Consider the following 27,683-nt stretch of genomic DNA (forward strand, 5'->3'; position numbering starts at 1 on the left):
CAAGATAGACTTGCCCCAGGGGCAGGTCTAGCTTTCACACACACATTTTTGGCAGGGGAAAAACAAATGACAGAGCTGGCTTTGTGAAACTCATTATGGCTGGAGGCTCCCAATCCAAGACGGGCCGGGTGAGGATGACGAGGGGGTCCCCACTTTGGCTTTTTATTCTTAAAAAGAAAAGAAAATAAAACCAAAATATTAAATGCACCTGGCCATTTTTCATTTCTGCAGCCAGGTGACAGAATGGAGCAATTTGGCAGGCTGTGCAGTGGGAACTGAAGACGTAGAAGAATGCAGACAGGCAAAGGGGTTTGCACGTTTAGGGGAATGAAGGTTAGCTGGCTCCCTGGAGGTAATGCAGAGGTAGTGAGTATGTTTATATTGGGGGGAGAGAAGGCAGAAAGGAGGGGAAGGATGTTTAGGGAATGTCTTTTTGCTCTGTATGTACAGCGCCTAGCACAGTAGAGCTCTAGTCCATAATTAGCATTCCTAGATGCTACCATGATCCAAGTAGGGATAGCTCAGTGGTTTGAGCATTGGCCTGCTAAACCCAGGGTTGTGAGTTCAATCCTTGTGGAGGCCATTTAGGGATTTGGGGCAAAAATTCATCAGGGATGGTACTTGGTCCTGCTGTGAAGGCAGGGGACTGGACTTGATGACCTTTCAAGGTCCCTTCCAGTTCTAGGAATTAGGCAGTCTCCATTATTATATTATAAGTACTAGACAATATGTATGTACATATGTCTCCCTGTTCTGGTATACATGTATATATTGTGTGTATAAGAGAGTATTCCATCTATATCAGAAAGCGTTTGCTGTTATAGATATACTATTTGAATTATACGGGAGTATTTCTTTCCTAGTGGGGATGCAACATACACTGGCAATCAATGTTCCTTCTAATCTTTTCCATCCATTTTCAGATTTTTAACATCCATGTGCAGAATAAATTTTATGTGCACTGAAAAAAAGCCCTTTTCCGGAGGATCTTATTCCTACTTCAAGGAAGATCCTACTTCCTACTTCAAGGAAGGGCTTTTTTTCTGGAGGATCGGGGCCAGTGTAGATGCTCTTTTCCGGCTTTTTTAAAAGCCGGAAAAAAGCGGCGGACATTTTTATTTAAATGCCGCGGGGGATATTTAAATCCCCCGCGGATTTCCCTATTACGGCTTCTGAAATTAACATGCCCCTTCCGGAAAAGGGGCCAGTGTAGACGTAGCCTCAAAGTATGTACCGGGCAGGTTTTTTGTCAAGTTTATTGGACTCCAGCACGTATCCCACAATGCCCTGTTAACCACTCTGGACATCAACTTGAACTCGGCTTGCCCTTCAGCCACACAATGTTTACAGATAAAGCGATGCTCCCCTCCCACCTGCAAACCCTGGGAAATTTAAATCCATTTCCTGTGTCCTTGGCACATTGTGTGGTGATCCTCATGGCATCTTCTCAAGGAAACAGGGTTGGCAGCTCTAGACCCAAATGCTCCCCATTTGGAGCAATTGAGAGCTTTTAGATCTAATTAGAAGGAGGAGAAGGGAAGGGGGGGGGGGGGAGAAAACAGATGGCTGACAAGACATTTTTCACGTTCCTATCATGCCTAGCGCTACATTGCACATTCCCACAGTGCTTAGTGTGTGAAGGTGATGTAAGGCACAGTGGGATGTATGCCCACACAGCTTTGCTCTTTCTGTGGACAAGAGAGCTGCAGATACGGCCAGGAATTGTTGACAGCGGGTACCATAAAAACTGGTTTGCTGCGTTTCCTGGTTTGGTGACTCCTGCCTGTCAACAAACCTTGCTAGTATAGACATAGCCTGAGTCACCTGACCTGGGACAGCTGCAGCTGGGCTGGGGCTGTGTGGACATCTCTAAACTTGTTCTGAGCCTGGCCACAGGGAATCTGGTGTGGTCATCTGTGCATACTAGAAATAGAATGAGGCTGGGAGTCGGATGCCTAATTCCCCTGCACTCACTCATTGGAGAATCCTAGCCTGAATCCACTCTATCGAGTGTCTGATTTTCTTCTGGTTGGGTGAGTGGGCGTGACCCACTGTCTCCTTGACCGTGAGTGTGGCACAGACTTTGCTGCACCGCAGCATGCTACCAGCCAGTTCAGGGTAATTGTATCATCAAAGCAAATACATGAAAATAGAGCGTATGTGATATTATTTGACAGACTCAACAGAGTTCCACTGAAGGGTGAAGGGCAGCTCTAAGGATTAAAGTAAGCAGGAGTGCAACCAAGACGTGTAGTCCTAGGTACAGATTTTCTATCAACCAAGATGACAGGCTATTTATTTGAACAAGAGCTCTTACAAGTGAAGATGTTTTGTAACAGATATTCTATATGTGTATGATTTTTACAAGAATTAAACACAGCAAAGTAGAAACCTCTTTAAATGGTCTGTATATAGCACCGGGTATGTTTTCAAAGTCTTCCATGGGGTGGTGTTGGGAATTAGTCATGCGACTTCCATTAAGGACAATCATGTGACTGGAATCCCTTCAGGATGGTTTGCAAATTCTCCCCAAATGTTCTGTAGTGAGAAGTACAAAAAACAGTATTTAAGGCATTTTGCACATGCGCACACGCTTCCATACATACATGTGGGAGCAAATACTTCAAACCCTATTATAGTTTGAAGCCCAGCACCAGGTCCATGTTGGTCACTTAAGTTTTCAGGATGTGCCTGGTCCTATGCATGGGGTAAATATCACCCATCATAAAAAGCTTACCAAGGTGGTAAATGGGAGGGTTCTGTAAAGTTCCTTTGGGGGTTGGTTGTTAGCAGTGTTCCCTGTAAGCTGAGCATTTGGGTGGCCACTCAGGAGAGATTCAGGTGCCACCAGCTGATTAGCAAAACTCTCACAGCCAGCAGCATGTGTTTCTATTGGTGGTGCACATCCACACATGCCTTGGTGCACATAACAAAATTTATTCCACACAGAAATGGAAAGAATTAGAGGGAACATTGGTTGTTAGTCATTTTTCTCCCAGTTTTGAAATCCTCCTGAGTTTCAATTTGAGTTTCAGCTTTGAAACCCTCCCCCAATATTCACATTTTTGTCTGGGTTCAGGTCAAAGCCATTCAGGACTGAAATGCATGGGACTGTCAAGCCTGGTGCATTGCTCTGAAACCTGGCCTTGGTTTGCTAAAAGATTTGCAGCCCTTTCAGGGAATCAAGACCAGATATTTAGTTTGCTCTTTGGAGCAGGCATTTATTCTTTCTTTCTTGTTAGCCATTTCCCAGGATCCCAATGTGCTAGGTCAGTGGTTCTGAACCTGTTTACCATTGTGGGCTGCATACGTGGCACACAATGTGTCACGTGGGCCACATCCAAATACTGTGGGTGTCACATGGGCGCTGTGGGTGTCACATGGGCTGCAATTACTCGGTGATTGGGCCACGGATTGAGAACTGCTGTGCTAGGTACTGTACAGAACAGAAAGATAGTTCCAGCTTCCAAGAGTTAAATAGGTAAAGAATCTGAAGGTATGTCTACACTGCATGGCTATTTCAAAATAAGCTATTCTGGTAGGATATGTCTACACAGCAAAGTTATTTCGGAATAACAGCAGTTATTTCGAAATAACTTTCCTAGCGTCTACACAGCCATTCCGTTATTTAGAAATTAATTCAAAATAGCGGAGGGCTTATTTAGAAATTGGTAAACCTCATTCCACAAGGAATAGTTCCAATTTCAAAATAAGCGCTGTATAGATGCTTATTTCGAAATAGGGGGCCCCCAGCCCTTCCCAGGGTACTCTGCTGGCTGCCCGAGCTACAAGGCAACTTCTGACCCGATGCCCTGCTGGTTCCAACCAGCCTTAAATGTGTTTCAACATCCACTCAGTGTGAACATGCTATTTTGAAATAGAAACACGCTATACTGAAATGCATTTCTTGTGTAGACGCGTTATTTCGAAATGGCTTATTTCGAAATAATGCTATAGTGTAGATATACCCAAATAGTTATTCCAAAATAGCTTATTTCGAAATAGCACGTCTACACTGCAGGGGAGTCTCAAAATTAGCCCGAGGCAGGCTTCCAGAATGTAGATGTGCTATCTCGATTTAGAGTCCCAGCCCTAGGGAGGAATAACTTAGAATGGCTCTGGTGAGGGGCTATTTTGAACCAGCAGCAGTGGAATTTCTACACACGCCTTATTTCAAAATAGCTATTTCAGAATAGGCCTTATTCCTCGTAGAATGAGGTTTACAGATTTTGGAATAAGCTGTCCGTTATTTTGAAATTATTTCGAATAAAAGAATGGTTGTATAAACGCTCATATTGAAATAACGCTAGTTATCTCAAAATAACGGTGCAGTGTAGATGCACCCTTAGTTAAAATCATTACACAAATATGAAAACATGACTTCCAAACCTCACACGCAGCAAGACCATAAAGTTGGGAGGGAGGGCAGGGGATGGTAGGGTGTGACAGTGGGAAGGAGCAGGGAAAGGACTAAAAAATATATATGAGCCTAGGTCCAAAGCCTTCTGAAATTAATGAAAAGATTCAGAGTGAGCTTTGAGGCAGGGACCTTGTGAGCTGTGTTTTTTGTTGTTGTTGTTGTGTGTGCAGTGTTTTTCTCTCTGTCTGGAAAATGCCTACCGCATTCTGGGTTTTAACATAACCTAAATTACTGGAACAAGTCTTGCTTCTAGTGCGGGATATTTTCAGAAGGAATGTTTTGCCGTTGGAAAATTCTGATTCGTTGAAAGGGAAACATTTTGCATAAGCTTGTGGATTTCAATGAAAGTTTGTTCAGAAAAAAAAAATGGAAGGGGGAAAAAAAAGCATGTTGAGATAGTTGAAGCACCTCCTGATTTACCATTTTGAAATGATCTTTTGTTATCTTTTAAAAAAATCCGTAGTACATAATTAGGCTTGGAAGGATTATGTTTTTATCAGTCAATGTTGATTTAATCATAGGCACATAAACCAGCAAAACAGTATTTCCATTGATGGGCAAAGTATGAGCAAGGCTGCCTGAGAACTTGAGAATTTGTTTTAACAATATTTACCCTGCATATTCTGACATGTGATATTGACAATTTGTTTTAACCACTATAAAACTTTTTGAATTTCAGCATCTACTGTGATTAAATCACAATTGTCATGTAACAATTGTCTGTGACCCCTATTTTCTAACTCTACACAATTTTGCACATGTGAAAATTTAAATTGATAATTTAAAAAGATACTTAAAATATATATTGATATTCTCTGCCAATTACAATAAATAAATAAATACATAAATAAAACAAAAATATCAGTCTGGAAGCCTCTTCAGAGAATATAAAATTACCATCAAAATCAGAATGAAATCTCTCCATTTTATCCAAACATTTCAAGTAACCCAGAGTGATTCATTTAAAAAACACATTTCACGGGAACTTTAAAATTTTTGGCTTTCACTCTGTTTCAGAATAAGAGGGAAAATTGAACTCTTGGCATTCTCTGGGAAACAAAAAACCTGATTCTGGCTGCCTTCTATTAGGAAAATTGTATTTTTAAAGATAAATAAACTGGTTAGAACCAGGGCATTTACACTGGTGTAAATCCATATGAACTCCTACCAGTTCAGTGGAGTCAATTCATTTGACTTCTGTGGAATTAATCTGGATTTACTCTGGTGTAATGGTGGCATAACTCTGCCCTGAATCTCCTTGGAATGGCTTCACTATTGTAGTGCAGCAAGTGACAAGAGCATAGCTATAAAAAAGGCCTTTTTTCTGGTGCTCTAAAATTTAAAACACATCTGGAACAATAAAAAAGGAGCTTGTGAAAGTCTTGCTTGCGTTAGCTGAGCAATTACCTCTATTGTCTTTCCTGCAGCAGCAGCAGAGGTAGTCTCTCTGGTAGCACTGTTTTCCTTGCTTTCAAGTAGCTTCTCTTTATAACGAGAGAAAAGTGACGCGTCTGCCAGTCTGCCCTGAAATGCAAGGCTCCCAGAAGGTGAATTTGTGAATGGCTGACTGGTCATTATGTGCCTGAGGGTCATATTTTCTTTTTCCATGCCAGTATGGGGAGGAAGTTTGCAGGATGTTATCAGCATCCTGTTTCTGTGACCTGCTGAGCAATAGCATGTAAATATGTCTCCCGTTCACCACACCCTAGCGTCAACCTTTTGGCTCCTGTCTGCTAGCCATTTTTGGTAAGATTAATGTGTTGTTCTACTAGGTTGTGGACAAAAGTGCGTAGATAATTGGGGCAGATTTTTATGGTGTACATTGTGTGCGAGTGTGGAGAAGAACATAGCAAAACTGGTTCGGGACTAGGAACATCTATTAATAGCCTGATATCCAGTGTTCAGTGTAAGCTGGGCACTTGTGTGGCTGCTCGGGAGAAATTCAAATGCCGCCTAGCTAAGTAGAAGAGCACCCACAGCTAGGTTTTGTGTTTCTATATATGGTGCACATTCGCACAAGCCTTGGTGCACATAAAAAATTCATTCTGCCCTGGATGGAAAAAATCCACACAGGGATGGAAAAATCCACACAGGGTGGAAAAGATTAGAGCCATGGTGTCCAACATGCTAGCAACATGAGGCTCTTTAGCTGGCTGCGTGTGGCTAGCGCGCTGTAGTGGCTACTGCTTCAGAACTGGTTGAAGACCACGGGATTAGCAGGAGCATTGCTTGTATCGACTGGTATTAAGTCTGTAGGATGTGATTTTTGTCATGAAGGTCACAGATTTCATGACTTGAACAGGCTCCCGTGACAACTTCAGTTCAGCCCTAGTTACAGAAACTGCAGCTGGGGCTGAAGCAGAGGCAGGAGCAACTTGCAAGTGCTGGGTCAGTTACCCGTGACAAAATCTTAACTTTAGAAATGAATGAACAGATTCATTTTTGTAGCAGTCACTTTGTATGGCGTTGCATTGTATCCATATGTGCACCTAGGCTCTGATGCAATGAAGAACTTCAACTCAAGGTCAGTTGAAGTACTCTGTTGAACTGGGACCTTAGACAACAGAGCAGACAGCTAGGATAAAGAGACTGTGTTTATTAGCTATAGATTAATCTATTATAAAACATTAACTATGTGAATAATATATATTTAAAAAATAGGTGTTATTTCTTAAATCAGAAGTCAGAGTTATATGGACAGATGGTTGTATTTTACCATGCTTTGGAATGTCTCACAGGGAGGAATGAATAACTCAGGAACTACCATGACTTTATTAATATCCCTAATTTCTATTAATGTTCCAGATATTGGTCATTATTAAATCATAGAATCATAGAGCTGGAAGAGACCTCAGGAGGTCATCAAGTCCAGCCCCTTGCCCAAGGCAGGACCATTTGCAACTAAATCATAAGGCCCTCATCATAGCCAGTTGGAAAACTTTTGACAGAACAGATTTCTGTTGAAAAATGTAGTTTTGTTGAATCCTAGAACTGGAAGTGACCTCTAGAGGTCATTAAGTCCTGTCCGCTGCCTCACGGCAGGACCACTGAAAATCTCAGTTTTATCGGGAAAGTGTTGATTGCGATTAATTTTTTGACAGGAAAGTCTCAGAATGAATTATTTAGACTATCACATTTAGTTTCAATCATGCCAAAACCCTTTATTCAGTTTTGTTTGATTTTTATTTTAGAGTGGATATGATACAATACCAATATTGCATTTATATTTGCATTTATTTTATATTACGTTGTTCTGATGTTATAACAATGAACCGATTTGACATGAGCCACATGAAATATTTCAAAGTTCCAAATCAGATGGTTTTTGGAACCTTCGTTCCATGACTGATTCTGAAATTTCAGTGTGTGATTCTGATTCAGAACAACAACAGGTTTTGAAATGTCAGAAGTTCCTATGGGAAGAAAGTTTTGCTCGCCAACCACACTAATGAATGCCTCCGGGATATTGACAAATAACAATTTTTCTCTCCTTTCCCAGGCTTCAGGATAAATAGCTTTATTCGGTCCTATTGCAGTTCTCTAAATATCATTGTCTCCATTTTACTGATGAGGAAACTGATGCACAGGGAGATGAAGTAACTTGAGAAGGTCACAGGCAATTGCCTCTAGCCCAGCAGTGCTAATCTCTATGTATTTATCATGGTGGGCCACATACACACAATACATATACGGCAGGTATGGCCCTGAGGTGATCACATGGGCTGCAGTTGTGTGCTGATTGGCTGCAAGGTGACCAAGGGTTGTGAACCACTGCTCTGGCCATTTGTTGAGCTTTTTGACCCTGCTTGCTGAGAGCAAAAGTTCTAGCACCTCCAAGAAGGGAGATAAAACCCTGTAGTGAAAGTCCTGCCACTATGGCCTTGTCTAGACACAACCCTGGGGCTCCTTCATGGCAACATGCTATTATCACAGGTCCAATCAATGGGATCGCTTTCTTTGCTAGGATAACAAGCCTTGCGGATAAGGGAGAAGTGGTGGATGTGGCGTATCTAGACTTGAGTAAGGCATTTGACACTGTCTCACATGACCTTATCAATAAACTAGGAAAATATAACCTGGTTGGAGCTACTATTAGGTGGGTGCATAACTGGCTGGATAACCGTTCTCATGGAGTAGTTATTAATGGTTCACAGTCATGCTGTAAGGGCATAACAAGTAGGGTTCCGCAGGGATCTGTTTTGGGACCGGTTCTGTTCAATATCTTCATCAGCGATTTAGATGATGGCATAGAGAGTATGCTTATTAAGTTTGCAGATGATACCAACCTGGGAGGGGTGGTAACTGCTTTGGAGGATAGGGTCATAATTCAAAATGATCTGGACAAACTAGAGAAATGGTCTGAGGTAAATAGGATGAAGTTTAATAAGGACAAATGCAAAGTACAGGCAGTCCCCGAGTTACGTACAAGATAGGGACTGTAGGTTTGTTCTTAAGTTGAATTTGTATGTAAGTCAGAACTGGTACATATTGTAGGGGAAACTCTAGCCAAACATTTCTCCAGAGCTCAGTTTTATTCTCCCACACCTCACTTCCCTCAGTCCTTTATTCTAAAGCTGAGGTGTCTGCTGAGAAAAGCCGCTCCTCGTCTCCTTGGTCTGCTGGAGAGGGGGCGGGGGGGTGCTAGCTTTGTATCTCCCTGGTCTGCTGGGGGGAAGCAGCTAGTGCGGGGTTGCCTCACCCTGTTTGTAAGTAGGGATCCGATGTAAGTCGGATCCATGTAACCCAGGGACTGCCTGTACTCCATTTAGGAAGGAACAGTCAGTTTTCACACACATAGAATGGGAAGTGACTGTCTAGGAAGGAGTACTGCAGAAAGGGATCTGGGGTTATAGTGGACCACAAGCTAAATATGAGTCAACAATGTGACACTATTGCAAAAAAAAGCAAACAAGATTCTGGGATGCATTAATGGGAATCTTGTGAGCAAGACACGAGAAGTCATTCTTCTACTTTGAGCAGATTAGGCCTCAGTTGGAGTATTCAAGAAAGATGTGGAGAAATTGGAGGAGATCCAGAGAAGAACAACAAAAATGATTAAAGGGCTGGAAAACATGACCTATGAGGGAGGTCTGAAGAACTGGGCTTGTTTAGTTTAAAAAAGAGATGACTGAGAGGGGACATGATAGCAGTTTGCAAGTGTCTAAAAGGTTGTTACAAAGAGGAGGGAGAATTTTTTCCCCCTTGGCCTCTGATGATAGGACAAGAAGCAATGGGCTTAAATTACAGCAAGGGATGTTTACATTGGACATTAGGAAAAACTTCCTGTCAGGGTGGTTAAACTCTGGAATAAATTGCCTAGGGAGGTTGTGGAATCTCCATCACTGGAGATATTTAAGAGTAGGTAGACAGACATCTATCAGGGATGATCTAGATGGTGCCTGGTCCTGCTGTGAGGGCAGGGGATTGGACTTGATGATTTCTCGAGGTCCCTTCCAGTACTAGTAGTCTATGATTCAATGAATGGCAATCCTGAATGGAAGGTCTAGAGAAAGCTGCACGTGCTTCCTTGTAATTTTTCCTAACCTTTTTTCCCCTCTCCTGAGGCATCTGTCTGCTCAGTGAGAAATGGCTCCCTGAGGCAGTTTGGAAACACAAAAGAGCGTGTAATAGAAACAATAAATTACACTTAATGTCGTTGATTCTGCCAGAAGATGCTATAGATCATGCCAATTCCAAGCTGGATTAATTTAACGTGCTGACAGTGCAACATCTGGAGTTATTGTTATCACAGTGCCCTGGCTGTGCTGTCATCTAGATCACAGCCATTAGAGGGAGACCACACCTTAAAAGGTTACAGTGTCGGGAGTGATCTGTCAATTTCTCTTCTCATTGCTTTTGTAATCATACATTCATTCCAGACCCAGAAACTCTTCCATCCCATACTTTGGAGACCCATTTGCTGTAAACAATCACCGATACAGGGTTAGCATGTATCTCAGGTGCATTTCTGGTTTTGCTGGACGTTATGGTAAAACTCCCACTGATTTCAATGGGGCTAGGATTTCATCCAGATTTATAAAGGTACTGAGTACCCACCCTGAGAGCTGCTGATGCCCAGACCCTACCAACTGGGTTTTCAGTTAAGGGCACCTAACTAGGACCTAAATTCAGGCACTCAGATTTTCACTAGGGTACAAAAGTGGCCATTTCAGTACTGAAGCTAGGCTGGCACACGCCTTCACTTTTGATAATATCGATTTCGCTCATTTTCAGGAACATTCCACAACTGGCTATTATCCGTCTAAATCATCAGACCCTAGATCGGGGTGGGAAACTTTCAACAGAACTGTTTTCCACTTGAAAATGCAGTTTCCTTGAAATGGATATGTTTTGTGGGAACATGTCAATTTCAATTGCATTGCTGGAAAAATGTCCAAAGGAGTCGGTTGACTTTCTTATTTCAATAATGTCAAAATAGTTTGTTTTGACTTTATTGCTTTGGTTTGACTATTATATAATCATTTTAATGTGAATATAATATTTTACTTATACCTCTTTTATTTAATATTTCATTCCTGGCTTGAGCATTCAGATGTGGGCGTTAGTCTTCCTATTGTGGTGCCTAGATTTAAAAACTAGGCACACTAGATCAGTGGTTTTCAAACTTTTTTTTCTCCCAGCCCAGTTGAAGAAAATTGTTGATGCCCCAGTGTTCCCTCTGAGATTTTTCCATCCGTGAGCAGAGTGAGTTTTGTCTTGTGCACCAATATTGACGTCATGTGCGCTTGTTCGGATGTGTGCCACCGTGGCGGTTACTAACAAATGATATATATAATTTAAATTGTTATGGAAGAAAAATACTAAAACAAGGCATACTTAACAAGGTCCGGGACTCTGCACACGCACGCCCTGAAACTCCCCCAGCTTGGCACTCAGTCTCACCCCCCCAGCCTTGCTCCCACTGTTCCTGCATCCATGGGCTCCCCACCCCTTTTGCTACTCAGCCTGCATTGTGCTCCCTTTGCCCCATCTTCTTCACAGTGCCCCCTTCATCCCAATCCCTGCACTTTCCTCCCAGCCCAATCCAGTCAAAAAGTGTAGTAATTTGCAAAGCATAAAAAAGTGACGGCATCATCCCTCACTAATGACTCTACAAGCTCATTCAGCAGTTGCACGTTAATGACATTTAGAAAATGTATTTAGGGAAATCACCAGAAAATTTTCATCCAGCTCTTTTTCTTTAATTCACATTACTACACAGTACATAGTAGGTAATCTATATTTCTTATAGAATCTGCATGCTTTAGACCAGCTGTGAATCATAGAAAAGTCCCTTTAATATGTCATTATCAGCTGCAAATTGATTTAGCATCATTACATTAATAATTGACTATACACTGTGTGTGTGTGTGTGTGTGTGTGTGTGTGTGTGTGTGTGTGTGTGTGCGCGAGAGAGAGAGAGAGATTCATTCTGTATTTGTGCATTTAGTTTTTCTTCCTCGAGTGTAGCACCTTACATCTGTCCTTGCTGAATTTCTGATCTATACACCAGTTCTCTAATTGATCAAGATCCCTTGGAATTTTAATTTTAATTTTAATTCCCAGCATTTGCAACCCTGGCCAGCTTTGTTTTCACCTGCAAATTTGATTTAATATACTCTCTTTCACTTAGGAAAGAAAACCTAAATGCACAGTTACACATGGGAATCATCACTGCTAAAGAGGACCTGAAAGTATTAGTGGATCTTAAATTGCATAGAGGCCAGCAGTTGTGAAAAAGGCTCAGATCTTGCTAGGGTGTGTTAACAGAAGTGTTGTACACTAGAACGTGTAAGGGAATTGTGCCATTCTTCTCAGCAAAGGTGAGATTTTGCTGCAGTACTGTGTGTGGTTTTGGAGGCCACAATCCAGGAAAGGTGTAAATAAACTGGAGAGAGCCCAGAAGAGAACAACAAAAAATGGCAAAAAAAAGTTTAGAACGCTTGACCTGTGAGGAAAGGCTAAAAACTGAGCATGTTCAATTTTAGGAAAAGAAGACAGAAGGGGGACCCCAATACCTGGTTTTTAGTTTGCTAAGGGCTGTTACAGAAACAAAAGTCATTAGTCTTTCTCCATGTTCACCACAGGACAAGAAATGAGGTTGCTTGAGGGTGGAAGATTCTAACTCTAAGGGTAGCTGAGCTACTGGGATGGGTTATTACTGAGGGAAGTGGTGGACTCCTGTCACTGCAAGCTTTTGAGAACAGGTTAGACAAACTCCTGTCAGGAATGGTCTAGGTCAGTGGTCCCCAACCTTTTGGGGCTGCTGGGCGCCCAGGGGCAGGGCCAAGGTTGGTGCTGGCGCCAGTGCCGCTGCTGTGCCACACGCCCAGGGGCGGGGATGCCCATACGCCGCGCGCCTGGGGCCAGTACAGCCCATGCACTGCATGCCTGCCACCGGCGCCGCTCCTGTGCCGCACGCCCAGAGGCGGGGATGCCCATACGCCGTGCACCCGGGGCCGGCACAGCCCATGCACCACGCACCTGGGGGCGGGTCCGCCCATGTGCTGCGTGCCCGGGGCTGGCCCCGATCACTCAGCGGGTGCACAGAAATGGCCTGGCGGGCACTATGGCGCCTGCAGGCACCACATTGGGGACCACTGGTCTAGGTGTACTGAGTCCTACCTCAGCAAAGGGGGATGGGTGCAATGACCTCTCAAGGTGCCTCTCAGACCTAAATTTCTATGATACATCTAACTCCTGTGTGGTTTTCCCCATTGTCCTCCACTATGCCATTTGCCACAAGTGCAGGACCATTTTACTCTTGATGGAGTTCTGCAGCGCTGTGTCGGGCAGAATTAATGTTCTCTGCAGAATGTTATGTTTTCCTCACAGAATTTGTGTCCAGGGGTCTCCAATCTTTTTAACTACAAGATCACTTTTTCAATTTAAGTGCAATGTAAGATCTACCTGAAACCCAAACGCTCTTGCCCCACTTCCTTCCCACCCCTTCTTTCAGGTCCTGCCCCTCCTCCACCCCTTCTCTGAGGCCTCACCCTACTCATTCCATCCCTCTTCCTCCCCCATCCTCACTCACTTGCACCATGCTGGGGTAGGGGGTTGGGATGCAGGCTGTGGTCTGGGGCCAAGGGGTTTGGAGTGTGGGAGGGGCTCTGGGCTTAGCCCAGAGCAGGGGATTGGGGTCCAGAAGGAGTTTCAGGGTGTAAGCTCTGGGGCAGGAGGTTGGGGGCAGGAGGAAGTCCAGGGCTGGGACAGGGGTTCAGGAAGCAGGTTCTAGCTGGGCACCGTTTAATTGAGACGGCTTCCGAATGGTGGAACAGTGGGGTTAAGGCAGACTTACTCCTGCCTCGGCTCTGCCCCACTCCTGAAAGCAGCTGGTGTGGACAGCAATGGACCCATGGCGCCGTGTGCTGCCCCTCATCTACAGGCACTGAGCCCACAGCTTCTACTGGCCACGGTTCCTGTTCCTGATGAAACCATCCTGGGCAATTTATTCCAGCGTTTAACTACCCTGACAGGCAGGAAGTTTTTCCTAATGTCCAACCTAAACCTCCCTTGCTGCAGTTTAAGCCCCTTGCGTCTTGTCCTATCCCCAGAGGCCAAGGAGAATAATGTTTCTCCTTCCTCCTTTTAGGTACACGGGTGGTGGGTGAACCTAGGGCTGGGACAGGAAAGCCTCTAGTCCCATCCCTTCTGCCTGAGGCCCTGTTGCTGCCACTCAAGGCCTCATGGCAGCCCAGTCCCCCCACCTTGCGGGCAGGTCATCCCTTCCCCAGAAGGCAGCACATGGCCCTAGCCTTCCCCCCTGCCTGGGAGCATGGGGTTGGGTGGGCCATGTGTGCTTGCAGCCTCCCCTGCCACTGGAGAGTTGAAGCTCAGGCAGCCCCTGGAGACTGGGGAGATGGAGGGCAGGGGTTGGAGGTGGAGTGTGGCCAGGGCCAGGCTGGCAGTTTGGGAAGGTATTGCTTTCCCCTGTCTCACATACCCACCGCCCATGGAGTGACTTTCTGTGTAGCCTTTCACAAGGGTTGCCACGTCACGTCAGCTGCCCCTTGGCTTGCACCATGTGTCTGGGGTACAGTAAATCAGCAGACAAACATCAAGTCTTCCTGAAAGGGCTTGCGCAGTCGGCAGGATTTTATTGTGTTTCTCCGTATTGTCTTTTTTTTATTACCTCTCAGAGTTACTCTGGAGAGCAATATACATCCCACATCAAACCCTCACCAGACTTCCTGTGCTGCGGCTCTGACCGAAGGATTAAAGACCAGTGCCTTGCCCAGCTCACAGTGTCGGCAAAGGCGGTCCCTCCTTATCTGCCCTTGCGGGGATGAATCCCTGGAAACTGCCAAGTAGCCCTGACTGGATTTGCAATTAGGCACAGTGTGATTCGCTCATCTTGGTTTAAGACCGACCCTACTCACGCCTCTCCAGTAACGATGGTATTGTCCATTGTCATCCAAGGTCACAAAACTACAATCCCGGCACACACGTCACTTCCACAAGCGGGTACGGTATTGGGGCTGGATTCTGCTCCACTGACACCACCGGTGAAAACCAGCTGGGCCTGCAAATGCCATTTTGCTGGGTGGTCGGAAAACGGTGCGTGATGGACTGATCAACTGAACGTGTGGAGTCTTTGCATAGCTCCTTTTGAGAGTACACAGGGCTGTGTGGTGGGGACATTTCTTGAGATCAGGCTTTAAGTGTGTCTGTTTCTCCCTGAGCTGTACAAGGACAGCCTGTCTTAAGCAATTTCAGTGCCCCAGCTTCTGACCGTCAGAGAAGTGCAGAATTCCCTGCCCTCTCCCTCCTTCCCCCTGCACCATGCACTCACCAGAATCATCAGAAGTGAAATACTTTCATGCGTCACAGATTTAGGTAGGTTGCAGCCAGGTTTGCAAGCCTAGGACTGTGGGCGCCAGCCTCGTTTGGAGGGTGGCAGCCTCAGGCGCACCGTCTTGTCAAACACGCACACACCACCTGTGTTTAGAAGGCAACAAGGACTTGTCTCCAATCCCCCACTCCAACAAACGGAGAGGAGAGAGAAGTATTGCTTAATTCAGGGGTGGGCAATAATTTTTGCCCGGGGGCCACTTCCAGAAAAGGGCGGGGCCTAAACAGGAAGGGGCGGGGCTACCCATGATTGGTCTGGGGGTGGGGAGGAGCCCCTTTGCCTCCTCTTCCCACTAGGCACCCATGCCCTGGAAGAGGCTTGGCATGCTCCTCTACCCCCAGGCCAATCAGGGGCTGGGGGCGGGGGAGCACGGGAAGTCTCCTCCCGCTCTGCAAGGAGCATGTGGTACTTCGAAGTGCTGTGGGCTCCTTGCAGTGCCGCGGCAGGGCGAAGGAAGCTTCATGCAGCTCCCCCACCCCCAGGCCCTGATTGGCCTGGGGGTGGGGAAGTGCGAATCCTCCTCCATTCTCCCCCCTGCTCTGAGAGCAGCATGTGGTGCTTTAAAGTGTCACATGCTCCTGGCAGGGCAGGAGGAGGCTTCAGGCTTCACCCGTCCCCAGGTCCTAATTGGCCTGGGGGCGGGGGAGCAGCAGGGGTCAGATCTGGCCAGCGGAGGCCCTTTTGCCCACCCCGGCTTAATTTGTCATGGAAGAAGTAGGTTCTTTGCACTGGAGTTCTAACCAGCAGGGGGCAGTATTTAATCCTAGATCCATGCAGCAGAGATTTCTGGGGGCAGCCCACTTGCCAGGGAGGCATCTGCGGTGAAATCGTGAGTGTGTGGAAGCCAATGGGTATTTTGCCCTTGACTTCAGCAGAGCTAGAATTCACCCAGGTGCCTTCTTTGGACCTGTCTGTTTGTTCACCTGTTCCCACTTTGTTCCCAGTGTGGCCCCGTGAATGCATGTGAATGCCCATGGTCAATTCCGCTTTGCTGTTAGGTCTGGTGCCTTAGTGGGAAGCCTTGAAGATCCTTAGCAAGTTCTGTTTTCACTGGGGGAAGTCTGGCTGTGGGAGTAGCCGGAATCTAGCAAGAAGCGGGAATTCAGCTACAGGGAGAGACGCTTCTTCTATCTCAGCTATGCGCTCCTATAATTCATTAAACACTATCTCCTGCACCCTGTTGGCTCCCTCCTTTTGAGGAGGCAGAAGGGAGGGAAAACCTGGGGGGGGGGGGAGGGGCAGGAGAGGCCAAACTCCATATTGCAGCATTCCCATATCCTTTCAGAAAAGGTATTTAAGTGAGGGCATGATTGCTGAGGTTAGCATCAGATTACACCGACTCCTCCTTACTTTTATATCTCAGATTAGGAGCTATTGCTTGAGTTTGCAGTCTTGTTTGCTTTCCTGGGGAATCAGAAGTCAAATAAATAATGTCCATTGACCCTCTTTCCCCCCTGCAAAAAGTCACTGGCTTGTCTGACCATTGCTAGATTCTGCAGCCTGCACTCAATTCATATTTAGGCGCCAACAACTGGCCTGGCAATGTTGTGGGAGTACATGATATGGGCAGCACCTTTCCTCAGTGGCTCGCATCCTCCCAGCTGGAATACCGTATGCACTGAGATTAGCGGTGAATATCCTGATTTGGCCGTATTTCAATAGCAATCACAACTGAATCCTAGTCTTAGGAGAGGCTCACCCATTAAACCGGAGCTTTGCAAAAGGCAAAGTTGTTTAAAGGCCAGTTGATGTCAATGGAAACATTCCCGTTGATATGAATGGGCAGGCATCATCGATAAGCTAGAATAGTTCTTCAGATCAAATCTTTGCTAACTTGGGATTTGAAATCAGACACCCTTGTATGTCTAGGATTCATATTATGATTAATTTACAATACTATTAATTGTTTTGACAGGGCCGTAAGTGTGCATGGTGCTTTGTAAGTAAATATAAGACAAGGATGCCTATTTTGAAAGTTTACAATACAAAGGCCAGACCCTGCATCCGTATTTGCATGTATACTTACTCCCATTCAGATGATTTTGCTTACAGGATTAAGCCTTAATATTATTCCAGTATTTGATATGTTAAATAAGTTACACACATATATAGAGAGCTAGTCAAAACATACCAGTTTTGTGAAAAAGTCTGGGAAAACTGAAAATTTGTCATTTCTTTTGAAAATTCTCAGGATTTTTTGTCAATGAGTGATTCCGAATGGTATGCAACAATTTCTGGGTTGTTTCAGGGATTTATACAGTCTGTTTCCCCCCTTTGATCTCACTTCCTTCCCCTCTACCCTCATTCCAGAGATGGGAAAAATGCTAGAAAAGATGCAGATAACCCTAAAAAAACCCACATTTTTTTTCATTTGAATTTTTTTTTTAAATTAACAGATACTAAAACATTTGACTAAAATTGTACTTTTTGTTGAAGTCTTTGATATTTTTGGACCAGTTCTGCACTCTGTAGAGCCTAGTTTAGTTATGGCTATTTCAGTCATTACTCTGTTTCTACAGTCTCATAATGTCACAGAATCTGTCCCCCTTTTTTTTGGAGGGGGGAACACTGCAACAATCCTAGGTTCTATCCTAAAACAGTTACATATGTACTTTAGTTTATTAACACAATCAGTCTCATTTAAATTGATAGGACAGCATATTGTAGTAAAGTTAAATATGGAAGTGTTTGGGTCTTGGCTTCTGCGGGTTCTGGGTCTTACATGATGATTTTCCATCTTCTCTTGTTGTGTAACTTCTATTTAGAATCAAATAAATTAATAAATTGAACATACACTTTTACTCCCCGGTTATGTTTTTAAAGTCTCCTCCTGTGAATGCAGTTGGTTGAATATATTTGTTTTTTTTTCCTTAAAGAAATCTCAGAACTTAAATTCTCTTGGTTGTTTGGAGGAAAAATGAAATTTGGGGGCTTTGTTTTAAACCGAAACCTAAAAAGTTGATGAAAAGTTGTCCCAAAACTTGTCAGATGAAAAGTTTCTCACAAAAATGTCTTGAAACCAAAGATTTATTTTTTAAAAAAAGTGGAAATTTTTTTGACCAGATGTGGCACATGCTTCATTCTCATTTGACTTCGGTGGCTGTCTCCCAATTAAGCAAAAAAGCAGACACTTGGCTATTCTGAAACAAGCAAGACTGCAATCACTCTTATAAAATGTAGCAAAATGCAGGACAATGTAGCACTTTAAAGACTAACAAGATGGTTTATTAGATGATGAGCTTTCGTGGGCCAGACCCACTTCCTCAGATCAAATAGTGGAAGAAAATAGTCACAGCCATATATACCAAAGGGTACAATTAAAAAAAAGGAACACATGAAAAGGACAAATCAAATTTCAGAACAGAAGGGGGATGCGGGGGGAGGGGGGGCAAAGGAAGGTGAATGTCTGTGAACTAATGGTATTATCACCTCTAATACCATTAGCTCACAGACATTTACCTTCCCCCCTCCCCCCATCCCCCTTCTGTTCTGAAATGTGATTTGTCCTTTTCATGTGTGTTCCTTTTTTTTAATTGTATCCTTTGGTATATATGGTTTTGACTATTTTCTTCCACTATTTGATCTGAGGAAGTGGGTCTGGCCCACGAAAGCTCATCATCTAATAAATCATCTTGTTAGTCTTTAAAGTGCTGCATAGTCCTGTATTTTGCTTCAGCTACACCAGACTAACACGGCTACATTTCTATCACTCTTATAAAATGTGTCTGCAGAATAATCAACAGGTCCAAACCATGTTGCATATCTCAGCTGCATACAAAAAGCAGACTGCTATGGATTGTGAAGGGAATGGAGTGGGGGAAGAGAGTTGTAATATCTTTCTGAAACACTGGCTTCACTGAAAAAGTATTTTTTTTTTTTTTTTTTTTTTTTTTTTTTTACAGTGAGACCACTAACTTGATGTAAATGCTACTCGAGATAAAACACAGGTAGTTATTTTACCTCTTTCTAGTAGCTGGTCATGGTGATTAATCCTACACCTTCCCCAGTTTCCCCCAGGTTCCCCCAGGTTTACCTTAACAAGCTATAGTAAAAGCTCCCTGTGCTTTTATCTACTTCCTCAGCTTAGCTTTCTGGGTGTAAAATACTCTCTCTCTTCCTCCCCCCCCCTTTAGTGAAGACAAAGCCATACTACCCTGAAAGAAAAATATCCAGGTTAATGGCAGCAGGTTGCCATCATTTAAGAACATTTTACTCAAAAATCCTGCAATACCCTCATTTTGCCTTTTAAAAGCTCATTCCTGGAGTGTCCAAGCATTGGATTCCAAGTGGCTCCACAGGAAACTTTAATTCCTTTCAGTTGCCATTTAAAAACCACTATCTTGACTCTAGTCCCAGACCGGCCTGGCCATTGGACTGAACAAAAAGGGTAAGTGGTGTCAGAGTGATCCACTGAGCCAGGGAAACTTCAGAAGTGGAGTGGCACTGTTTAGAAACAGTGATAGTTTGCAGTGGAGGCACAGGAAGGAACGCTCCCTTGATCTGGCTTTCCAGCCTTCTTCCAGAGCAGTTACAAAATCTGGCTAATCATTCCTGTATGCATCCTTCTAAGAGAAGAAAAGCATTTTCAGCTGTTTAACCTAGCCTTGCATGTAGTATCTATAACAGTATATATTCTGATGGGTGTTGGCAAAAGTTAATAAAACAATGTTTTGAATGGAGAGGTAGAACTTTAGCAATTTTCAAAGTAATTTGACTCAGTTCTTGTTTTCACTCATCGTCTGTGTTAATGTTACAGGGGAAAAAAATCTTTGTCTTTCCAGCTCTTATAACAGAATCTGATTTTTACCCATTTTTAAAGGCATACTTCAACCTATCACTGACACATTGAACAAATGCTTTGTTGGTGCCCCTTAGAACATAAAAATGGTGAAAATCATTTATTTTGGCTGTTTAGAGCCAGATCCAGGACCCAATTGTGCACATACATTGCTTTAGGCACTTGAATAGTCTCATTGAAGCCGTAAGGCCACTGAAGCTGATAAAATTATTCACATACATAAGGATCAGGCTGTTAGATTTCCTTATATTTGGGTTTCATTTAGGAATGTAAGCAACTAGTCGACTAGTTGACTACTCAATTAGCATACGAGTAGACACTCGACTAGTCATTTCCCCATTCCCCTTTGCTGCCTCTATCATAGGCTACATCTAGACTGCAGGCTTCTTTCAGAAGAAGCTTTTTTTGAAAGATCTTCTGAAAAAACTTCTCCCGAAAGAGCGTCCACACTGCAAAAGTGCATTGGAAAAACGATCTGCTTTTTTGAAAGATAGTGTCCAGACTGAATGGACGCTCTCTTCCATGTAAGCGGTGATTGCTATGGATGGAATGGACACCAGGGCACCTGTGCTTTTTCCTCTTTTTCTGAAAGAACTCCCTCTTCCCTTTCCACACATGCCTTTTTGCGAAAAGAGCTCTTTTGGAAAAAGGCTTCTTCCTCGTAGAATGAGGATTACCGATGCTGGAAAAACCCCTCTGTTCTTTTGATTTTCTTGAGGAAGAGTGCAATTGCAGTGTGGCTGTTCCTCAATTTTTGTTGGAAAAACAATCGTTTTTCTGACAAAACTCTGTAGTGTAGACATGAGAGAGGCAGCAAGGTGGAGGGAAGCAGGAGCTGCTGCCGGGGGGAGCTGGCTTAAAAGCTGGTTCTCCCCAACACTGTCTCTGCAGGGAGCAGAGGTGTAGTGGGGGGACTGTGAGTGAGCCCAGAACTGGCTCATTCCCAGCTCGCGCCCTGTCTCAGATGCTGTGACTCTGCTTTTTAAACATATTAAAAGTGTCCCAATAAAAATCAGAGGCGCAGTGTCTGGGACTGGGTGTGAGCTGAGACAGCTGATTCCTGCTCATGCTCAGTCCCCCTACACTGCACCTCTTCCTTTGAAATGTATTAAGAACCTGGCAGCTCTTAATGTGTTACAAAGCAGAGCTACAGCGGGGCTAGCTCCTGGGGGCCAGGAGCTAACTCCGCTGTGGCTCTGCAGTTTCCCTGCCCTTATTGACTAATTGGGTAGTTGATGGAAATTCCATCGACTACTCGATTAGCTGATGAAACACATTTTAATACCCCTAGTTTCATTCAGTTTGCACGTTGAAACTCGGATGGTCATTTACACTTCTATGAGTAGTTACTTTCACTGGCAGATTTCCACAAGTGAGATCTGCCATCCATCCTGGCTGATTTAAGGGATACTGAACTGAGGACCTCTAGAGATAAAGGCAGAATCTGCTATTGCTACGGCCCCCAAAACTACAGAGCCATTAGCTCAAGCAACTCATACCATCTGCTGATTAGTCTAGAAGGGGGTCTATAACACACGCTCACCGGTGGGTTATGCATGCACTAACCAGTACAGAGTTTGGGCTCACACATACGCACAGCTAGGACATGTTGAAAAATCCTCCAAAATACCTATTGACCTGTTTGGTTTGCAGAGTCTTGCAACAGGCTGACAGTGTTTGCCTGAAACATCTCACTCTTAGTGGACAGTGTTCCTACTGCGGAGTGTTAAGTGGGTTCTGTTGACTCTTTGGTGCTCCTCCTGCTATAAAGGAGGTGGGATAGACTCTCTAGGTGTGAACCAAGCAGTCTGGAATATAGGACAATAGTAGCATCTAAACTGGGGTGGTTTGAGCTGACGGCTGTGATAATGAAGTCTTCTTTCCCTTGTTTGCAGAATCTCTTAGCTGGGCCAAATGTTGGTCCCTACCTCCTGAGTAGTCAAAAAAGCAAACAGAATGTTAGGAATCCTTAAAAAGGGATAGAGAATAAGACCGAGAATATCTTATTGCCTCTATATAAATCCATGGTACTCCCACATCTTGGATACTGCGTACAGATGTGGCTGCCTCATCTTAAAGATATATTGGCATTGGAAAAGGTTCAGAAAAGGGCAACAAAAATGATTAGGGGTTTGGAATGGCTGCTATATCAAGAGAGATTTAAAAATACTAGGACTTTTCAGCTTAAAAAAGAGGACACTAAGGGGGGGATGCGATGGTGATCTATAAAATCATGACAGGTATGGAGAAAGTGAATAAGGAAATGTTATTTATTTGTTCCCATAACATAAGAACTAGGGGTCACTAAATGAAGTTAATAGATAGCAGGTTTAAAGCAAACAAAAGGAAGTTTTTCTTCACACAGCGCACAGTCAACCTGTGGAACTCCTTGCCAGAGGAGGTTGTGAGAACCGGTATTTTAACAGGGTTCAAGAAAGAAGTAGATAAATTCATAAAGTTCCATGAGGGCAAGGGACTGGACTTGATGACCTCTCGAGGTCCCTTCCAGTCCTAGTATTCTATGATAGGTCCATCAATGGCTATTAGCCAGTATGGGTAGGAACGGTAGCCTCTGTTAGGGACTGATAGGACCATCCTGTGTCTCAATCATTGCTGGCTCTCTCCAAGGACCTGCTGAAACATCTTGTGAGGAGAGTGGGGGCACAATCAATGGATCAATTTGTTAAAATCTACTAGCAAAGCGCGGGGGGGGGGAGGGGAAATGAGGGCATTTGCTCCTACTACATCCCATGGATAGAGTGTCTTGTAGTCATTATACATGTTTTTTCCAAGTGGGAAGGCACTGTGTTGACTACACTGTGCCATGCACCACAATGGCGGTATAGGGCATCCGTGTACATGTCCAGGTTGCTGCTTCTGGGGACCTCTTCTGATCCCCTGTGCAAGGCTCCTTTTCTCAGGTGTGGAGAAGAAATCCTAATTCCCTCCTTTCGAACTTGGATTCTCTGTCTCAAGAATTGCCGTTTGCACATTGTTTCAATGGGGGTGCAATCCGGGACTTTCCTTTACTGTGAATGGAGTTGGACTTAATCCAAATTCACTCAAAGTGGGTTCTGCGCAAGGCCGGCTAAAACCCAAAGAGGGCTGTTCCCTCAGCAGCCATGGAAGTTCACGGGGGCCCATTCATTACTGGAGGTGGCTGATACAGTGTTAGGAGTGGACAGGAAAAAAACATTTAGCCACAGCATTTGCTGGTTGCGTGCAACCGCAGGCAGGAACTACTTCCTCTGTTTCCAGGCTTTTGGGGAAAGTGGAGCTAAACGGAGTTGCTAAATTAGAATGAAGTGAAAAAATGCCCTGTGAACAACAGAATGCATTTAGCTGCTTAAAAAAACCCACACATGCACACACACAAAACCTTGGAGTGATTTACATGGGAAAGGGGCGATGGAAAGGATATTTTAGAGGCTGTTTTCCAAAACTGATTTATAACAGAAGCTACAATGGTTAAAGCAAATGGCCTAAATTTCCTGGCCTCTTAAGCAACAGCATAGATACTGAAAACAAGAGTTCCCTGTTCTTTTCCTTGCAGAGCCAGTAGAAAGATTTCTCATTTTTTGAAGTGTTTGGTGCTGTACAAGACACACAAGATTGTCTAAAAGAGCTTCCAATGAAAGGGTCCTACCTTGCAGATAGGTCTCTGTGGGCAGATCCTTAAGGCAATACCGAGTCCCGGAGAAGTCAGTGGGTCTCTGTGTGATTGTGTCCCAAATGAGACAGACGCAGACTAGTCAGAAATTGCTGGGAATTATGGAGGTAGGGACCTAGGGTTGTTAAATACCTGTTAATTGATTAGTGGATTAACCTCATGAATTCTTAATGGTTAGTTGACTATTCTATAATCCCTGGGGTGGGGCTGGAAGCCAGTGAGCTCCACCTCACTCCCGGGGAGCCCCCTTCTATGTCACACCGCTGCCTCTGTATCACCGGCTGCCTGCCACCTTGTGCTGCTGCCTCTGATAAAGAGGCAGCAGCATTGTGGTGGAAGGCAGCCCATGGCTGGGGGTGTGTGTGTCTGAGCTGCTGGACCCAGTGCGAGCTGGAACTGAGCCAGTTTGCCTGCCCACATGGCTCCTAATGAACTTTAAATGCTGAGTCACTGTGGGGGTAGGTCCTGGATGTGGCGCAAGCCGGGACTGAGCTGGGCTGCTGGCCAGCCTGCTAAAAAATGTATTGGAAAGGTGGGGGGAATGCGTGTAGTCCATAGCATTAACTGAAAAGCTTTTGCTTATCCATTAATTGACTACATTATTACTTCCCTAAAGGGAACAATTCTGGTAGGCACCTCGTTCTGAGAGCAGGTTCATGGCTGTGACTCTTGAGGGGAGATACCCCCCTCCGGCCAGTGAGCCAGGCACCTAAGGCCCAGCCAGATCAATAGGAGTGAAGTTGCTAATGGCTCGTCTAAACTAGAAGCAGTATATTGGTGCAGCTGCACCACCTCTGGTGAAGGTGCTGTATGCTGACAGAAGAGCTGGTCATAAATCCATCTTCCTGACAGGAGGTAGCTAGGTTGGTGGGAGAAACTCTCCTGCCAAAACCACCGGTGGTCCATGCTGGTACTTAGGTCAGTGTAATTTATGTTGCTCATGGGCGAGACTTATTTACCCTTATGAGGGATGTAAATTATACTGAGGTAAGGAGCAGGATAAACCTTAGGGGTATGCCTAAACTGTGGGGTTTTTTTGAAAGGAGATATGCAAATTCAGTGCTAATTTGCATATATTCTCCTGATCGCTTTTTCGAAAGTGAAAGTAGTCTGGACGCGGTTTTTTTGGGAAAAAAAACGCTCTTCTTAAAAAAGGAAGGTTTACGCGGTTTTTCAAAAAAGGGGTTTTTCTCTGAAAAAAACCACGTCCAGACTATTTTCACTTGCATAAAACCCACTTTCGAAAAAGCAATCTGAAGAAGATATGCAAATTAAGGCTGAATTTGCATATCTTTCAGGAAAACCACGTAGTCTAGACGTTCCCTAGAACCCCACCCCTTTCCTCTGCATGTCACTGCTGATTGGCCAACATCCCACTCAGTTTGCTGGTTTCTGTGAATCCTTTTTTAGGCCCCTATTTCTCCTGATACAATGCATGGGGATCCCAGGTCCTTAACTTGGGGCTGTCGGTTCCTGTGCATGGTATGACTACGTTGTAATAAGTTAGATGGACTAAATGGGCCCAAACTGTTAACATAACCCAGTAACTCTTCGACACTGCTGAGCAAACAGCCACTGTGGGCCTCAGGGCAAGGTGTAGAGGGTGGCTCCATGGGCTGGAGTGGGCGGGTCCTCAGGTGGAAGGGGCGGGGCTGGGGCCAGGCAGCCCTTAGCACCATCTGGACCATGGCATGTCCTGCCCCCAGCCCTCTGATCCATGCAGAGTGGTGCGGCACTCTGGCAATTCAAAGTGGCCGGAACTCCAGCTGCCACCGCCGCTGCTGTGGTATGGGCAGTGGCCGGAGGCCAGGGCTCGGGGTAACTGCCCCTTTTGCCCCCCTTGTAAGCGGGCCTGGCTCAACATTATACAGCATTAACAAAGGTTAGCGACTTCAGCTTGCTTGGTACCATGGCTACCACACCATTAAAAATCCCTTTTACTTCATATTAAAGATGCAAAAAAGAGTTTAAAGCATGTAAAGTGCTAAATAAGCTTACCTCCTAACAGCATCTCTTGTGGACTGTAGCTGGAGAGTGTGTTTAGAAGGTGGGGGGAGAAACCTCTTGCTGATGCCCCATAGCCCTGGTCTACAGCAGGGAGTTATTTCAAAATAATCCCCCTTATTTTTGAAGTAACAAGCATTCAGACTGCCAAGCCCTTTATTTCAAAATAAGGGGCTGGTTATTTCAAACTCCTGCTTTCCATGGGGAAGAAGTAGGGTTGCCAGTTAATTTCAACAAAAATACCAGACACGCTTGACATGACATCATAATCTACATTACGTCTTATTTAGAAAATACTGAACGTTTCTGTTTTCTCATTTATATTTTCTCAGTTTGTTTCCCGGACAGAAAGCTCAAGGACTGGACTGTCCGGTTCAAAACCGGACACCTGGCAACCCTAGGAACAAGCTCATTTTGAAATAGTTCTTTGGGGAGTTATTATTTTGAAATAAGTTACTTTGAAATAATTTCCTAGTGTAGATGTGCCCCTAGATAGTGCAGGTTCAGTTTCTATGGTCTGGACTTCCATAGTCTGGCATCATCTGTGGTCTGGCATCCCCGTGGGTGCTCCTGGGCTGGAGCGCTGCAAACGAGCTCTTTGAACGGGCCCCGCAAGTGGCAGCAGCAAAGGGGCCAGCTTTGACCAAGTGGGTCGGACTGGGGGGGCGCACAGGAGAAGAGGAAGGGTGGCTGTGGAGCTCCATAGCAGGCAGGAGCACAGCCCCATTGCTGGTGGTAGCGGAGGAGCTGGCATTGACCTCTCATGAGCTGGTAGAGTCCCTTGTTCAGGACTGGTTGGGTCCTGAGGGTGCAGAATAGGGAGATCCAACATGTACATCAGGGCTACTCAACTTTGGAAGCCCCAGGGGCCACAATGATACAGCACATGCCGAGGGCCACAATTTAAGTGTGGTTGCATGTACATGCAAATATATATGCAAATAGCTTATTTCACACTGACGGCATGAATACAAAGATTAAGGCAAGACTACACAACATGCAAGCCCCGTTTAAGTCAGTTTTACTGCTATTAGTAAAATGCAATATTTACCGGATTTCCAGCCATACTACAGCACTTTTAATGAGCAATGACAGTCCAGGCATTTAACTACTAAAACGCATCTCAACAGAAGACCATTCTATTGATGACTGTTTTGTTTTGGCTCCCACCAAATGCATGTTGAGTCCAGGTAATCCCAAACCATACCGCAGGCCACAAACAAATGGGATGCAGGCCGCATGCGGCCCATGGTCCGTGTGTTGAGTAGCCCTTCTGTACCTGGATGGTAATAACTTTCCTGCTGGGTAGAAGAGAAGCTAGCTGATATGGGCTGGTGCAGTTGTTGAAGTTGGATCCCATTTCTTCCCTGGTAGCATGTGGGATTCAGCAGGAGCTGGCATCTGCCACCTTTTTAGCCTAGTCTGGTAAGCACATCTCTCAGGACCAGGATGACAAAGGCCCGGGTTCTCAGGAGGTGGCGGGGGAGCGGATTGTAGTCATGATGGTGAAACTCACACGAGTAGGTACTTATTCTCTTTGTGGGTCCTTTAAGAAAGAGACGTTAAAGGGAATGGTGAGCAGAAGACCCCATGCCTATCTATTAGGCCTAGTTTCCAACACACCAATGTCGGGCCCCTGATTTCTGGTTTCACTCTTTTCTAGTTTACCAAGCATAATCTTCGCACAGTCCTAGAGTTTCAGCTGGAGGCCTTTTTATTGGACTAATGTAAGGTATTTGTCTTCCTTTCCCACTTTTTCCTACCAACATTTGTTATTACAGATTATTGTGACATCTTATGAATTTGCACTTATCATTTACCAATGAATTCACAGTTAGGGTAAATGTATTGGCCCAATTCATGACAGCCGCATCCAAGACCCCTTTGTGAATCTAGTAGCGTCTGCTAGTATTGCTTATGTTGCATGGTACCTCCC

General features: G+C 44.7%; 1 long non-coding RNA gene across 1 annotated transcript; it reads right to left on the reverse strand.

The window, feature by feature from the left end:
• Positions 1 to 2,279: 2,279 nt before the first annotated feature.
• On the reverse strand, positions 2,280 to 5,968 carry LOC142831137 (uncharacterized). The gene is made up of 2 exons (XR_012906793.1): positions 5,828 to 5,968; positions 2,280 to 2,538 (listed from the first exon to the last, which is right to left on the reverse strand). It is a non-coding gene; the product is annotated as an uncharacterized LOC142831137 (long non-coding RNA).
• Positions 5,969 to 27,683: the final 21,715 nt, after the last annotated feature.

The sequence above is a fragment of the Pelodiscus sinensis genome, chromosome 12, assembly GCF_049634645.1.
Source record: "Pelodiscus sinensis isolate JC-2024 chromosome 12, ASM4963464v1, whole genome shotgun sequence".
Taxonomy (NCBI): domain Eukaryota; kingdom Metazoa; phylum Chordata; order Testudines; family Trionychidae; genus Pelodiscus; species Pelodiscus sinensis.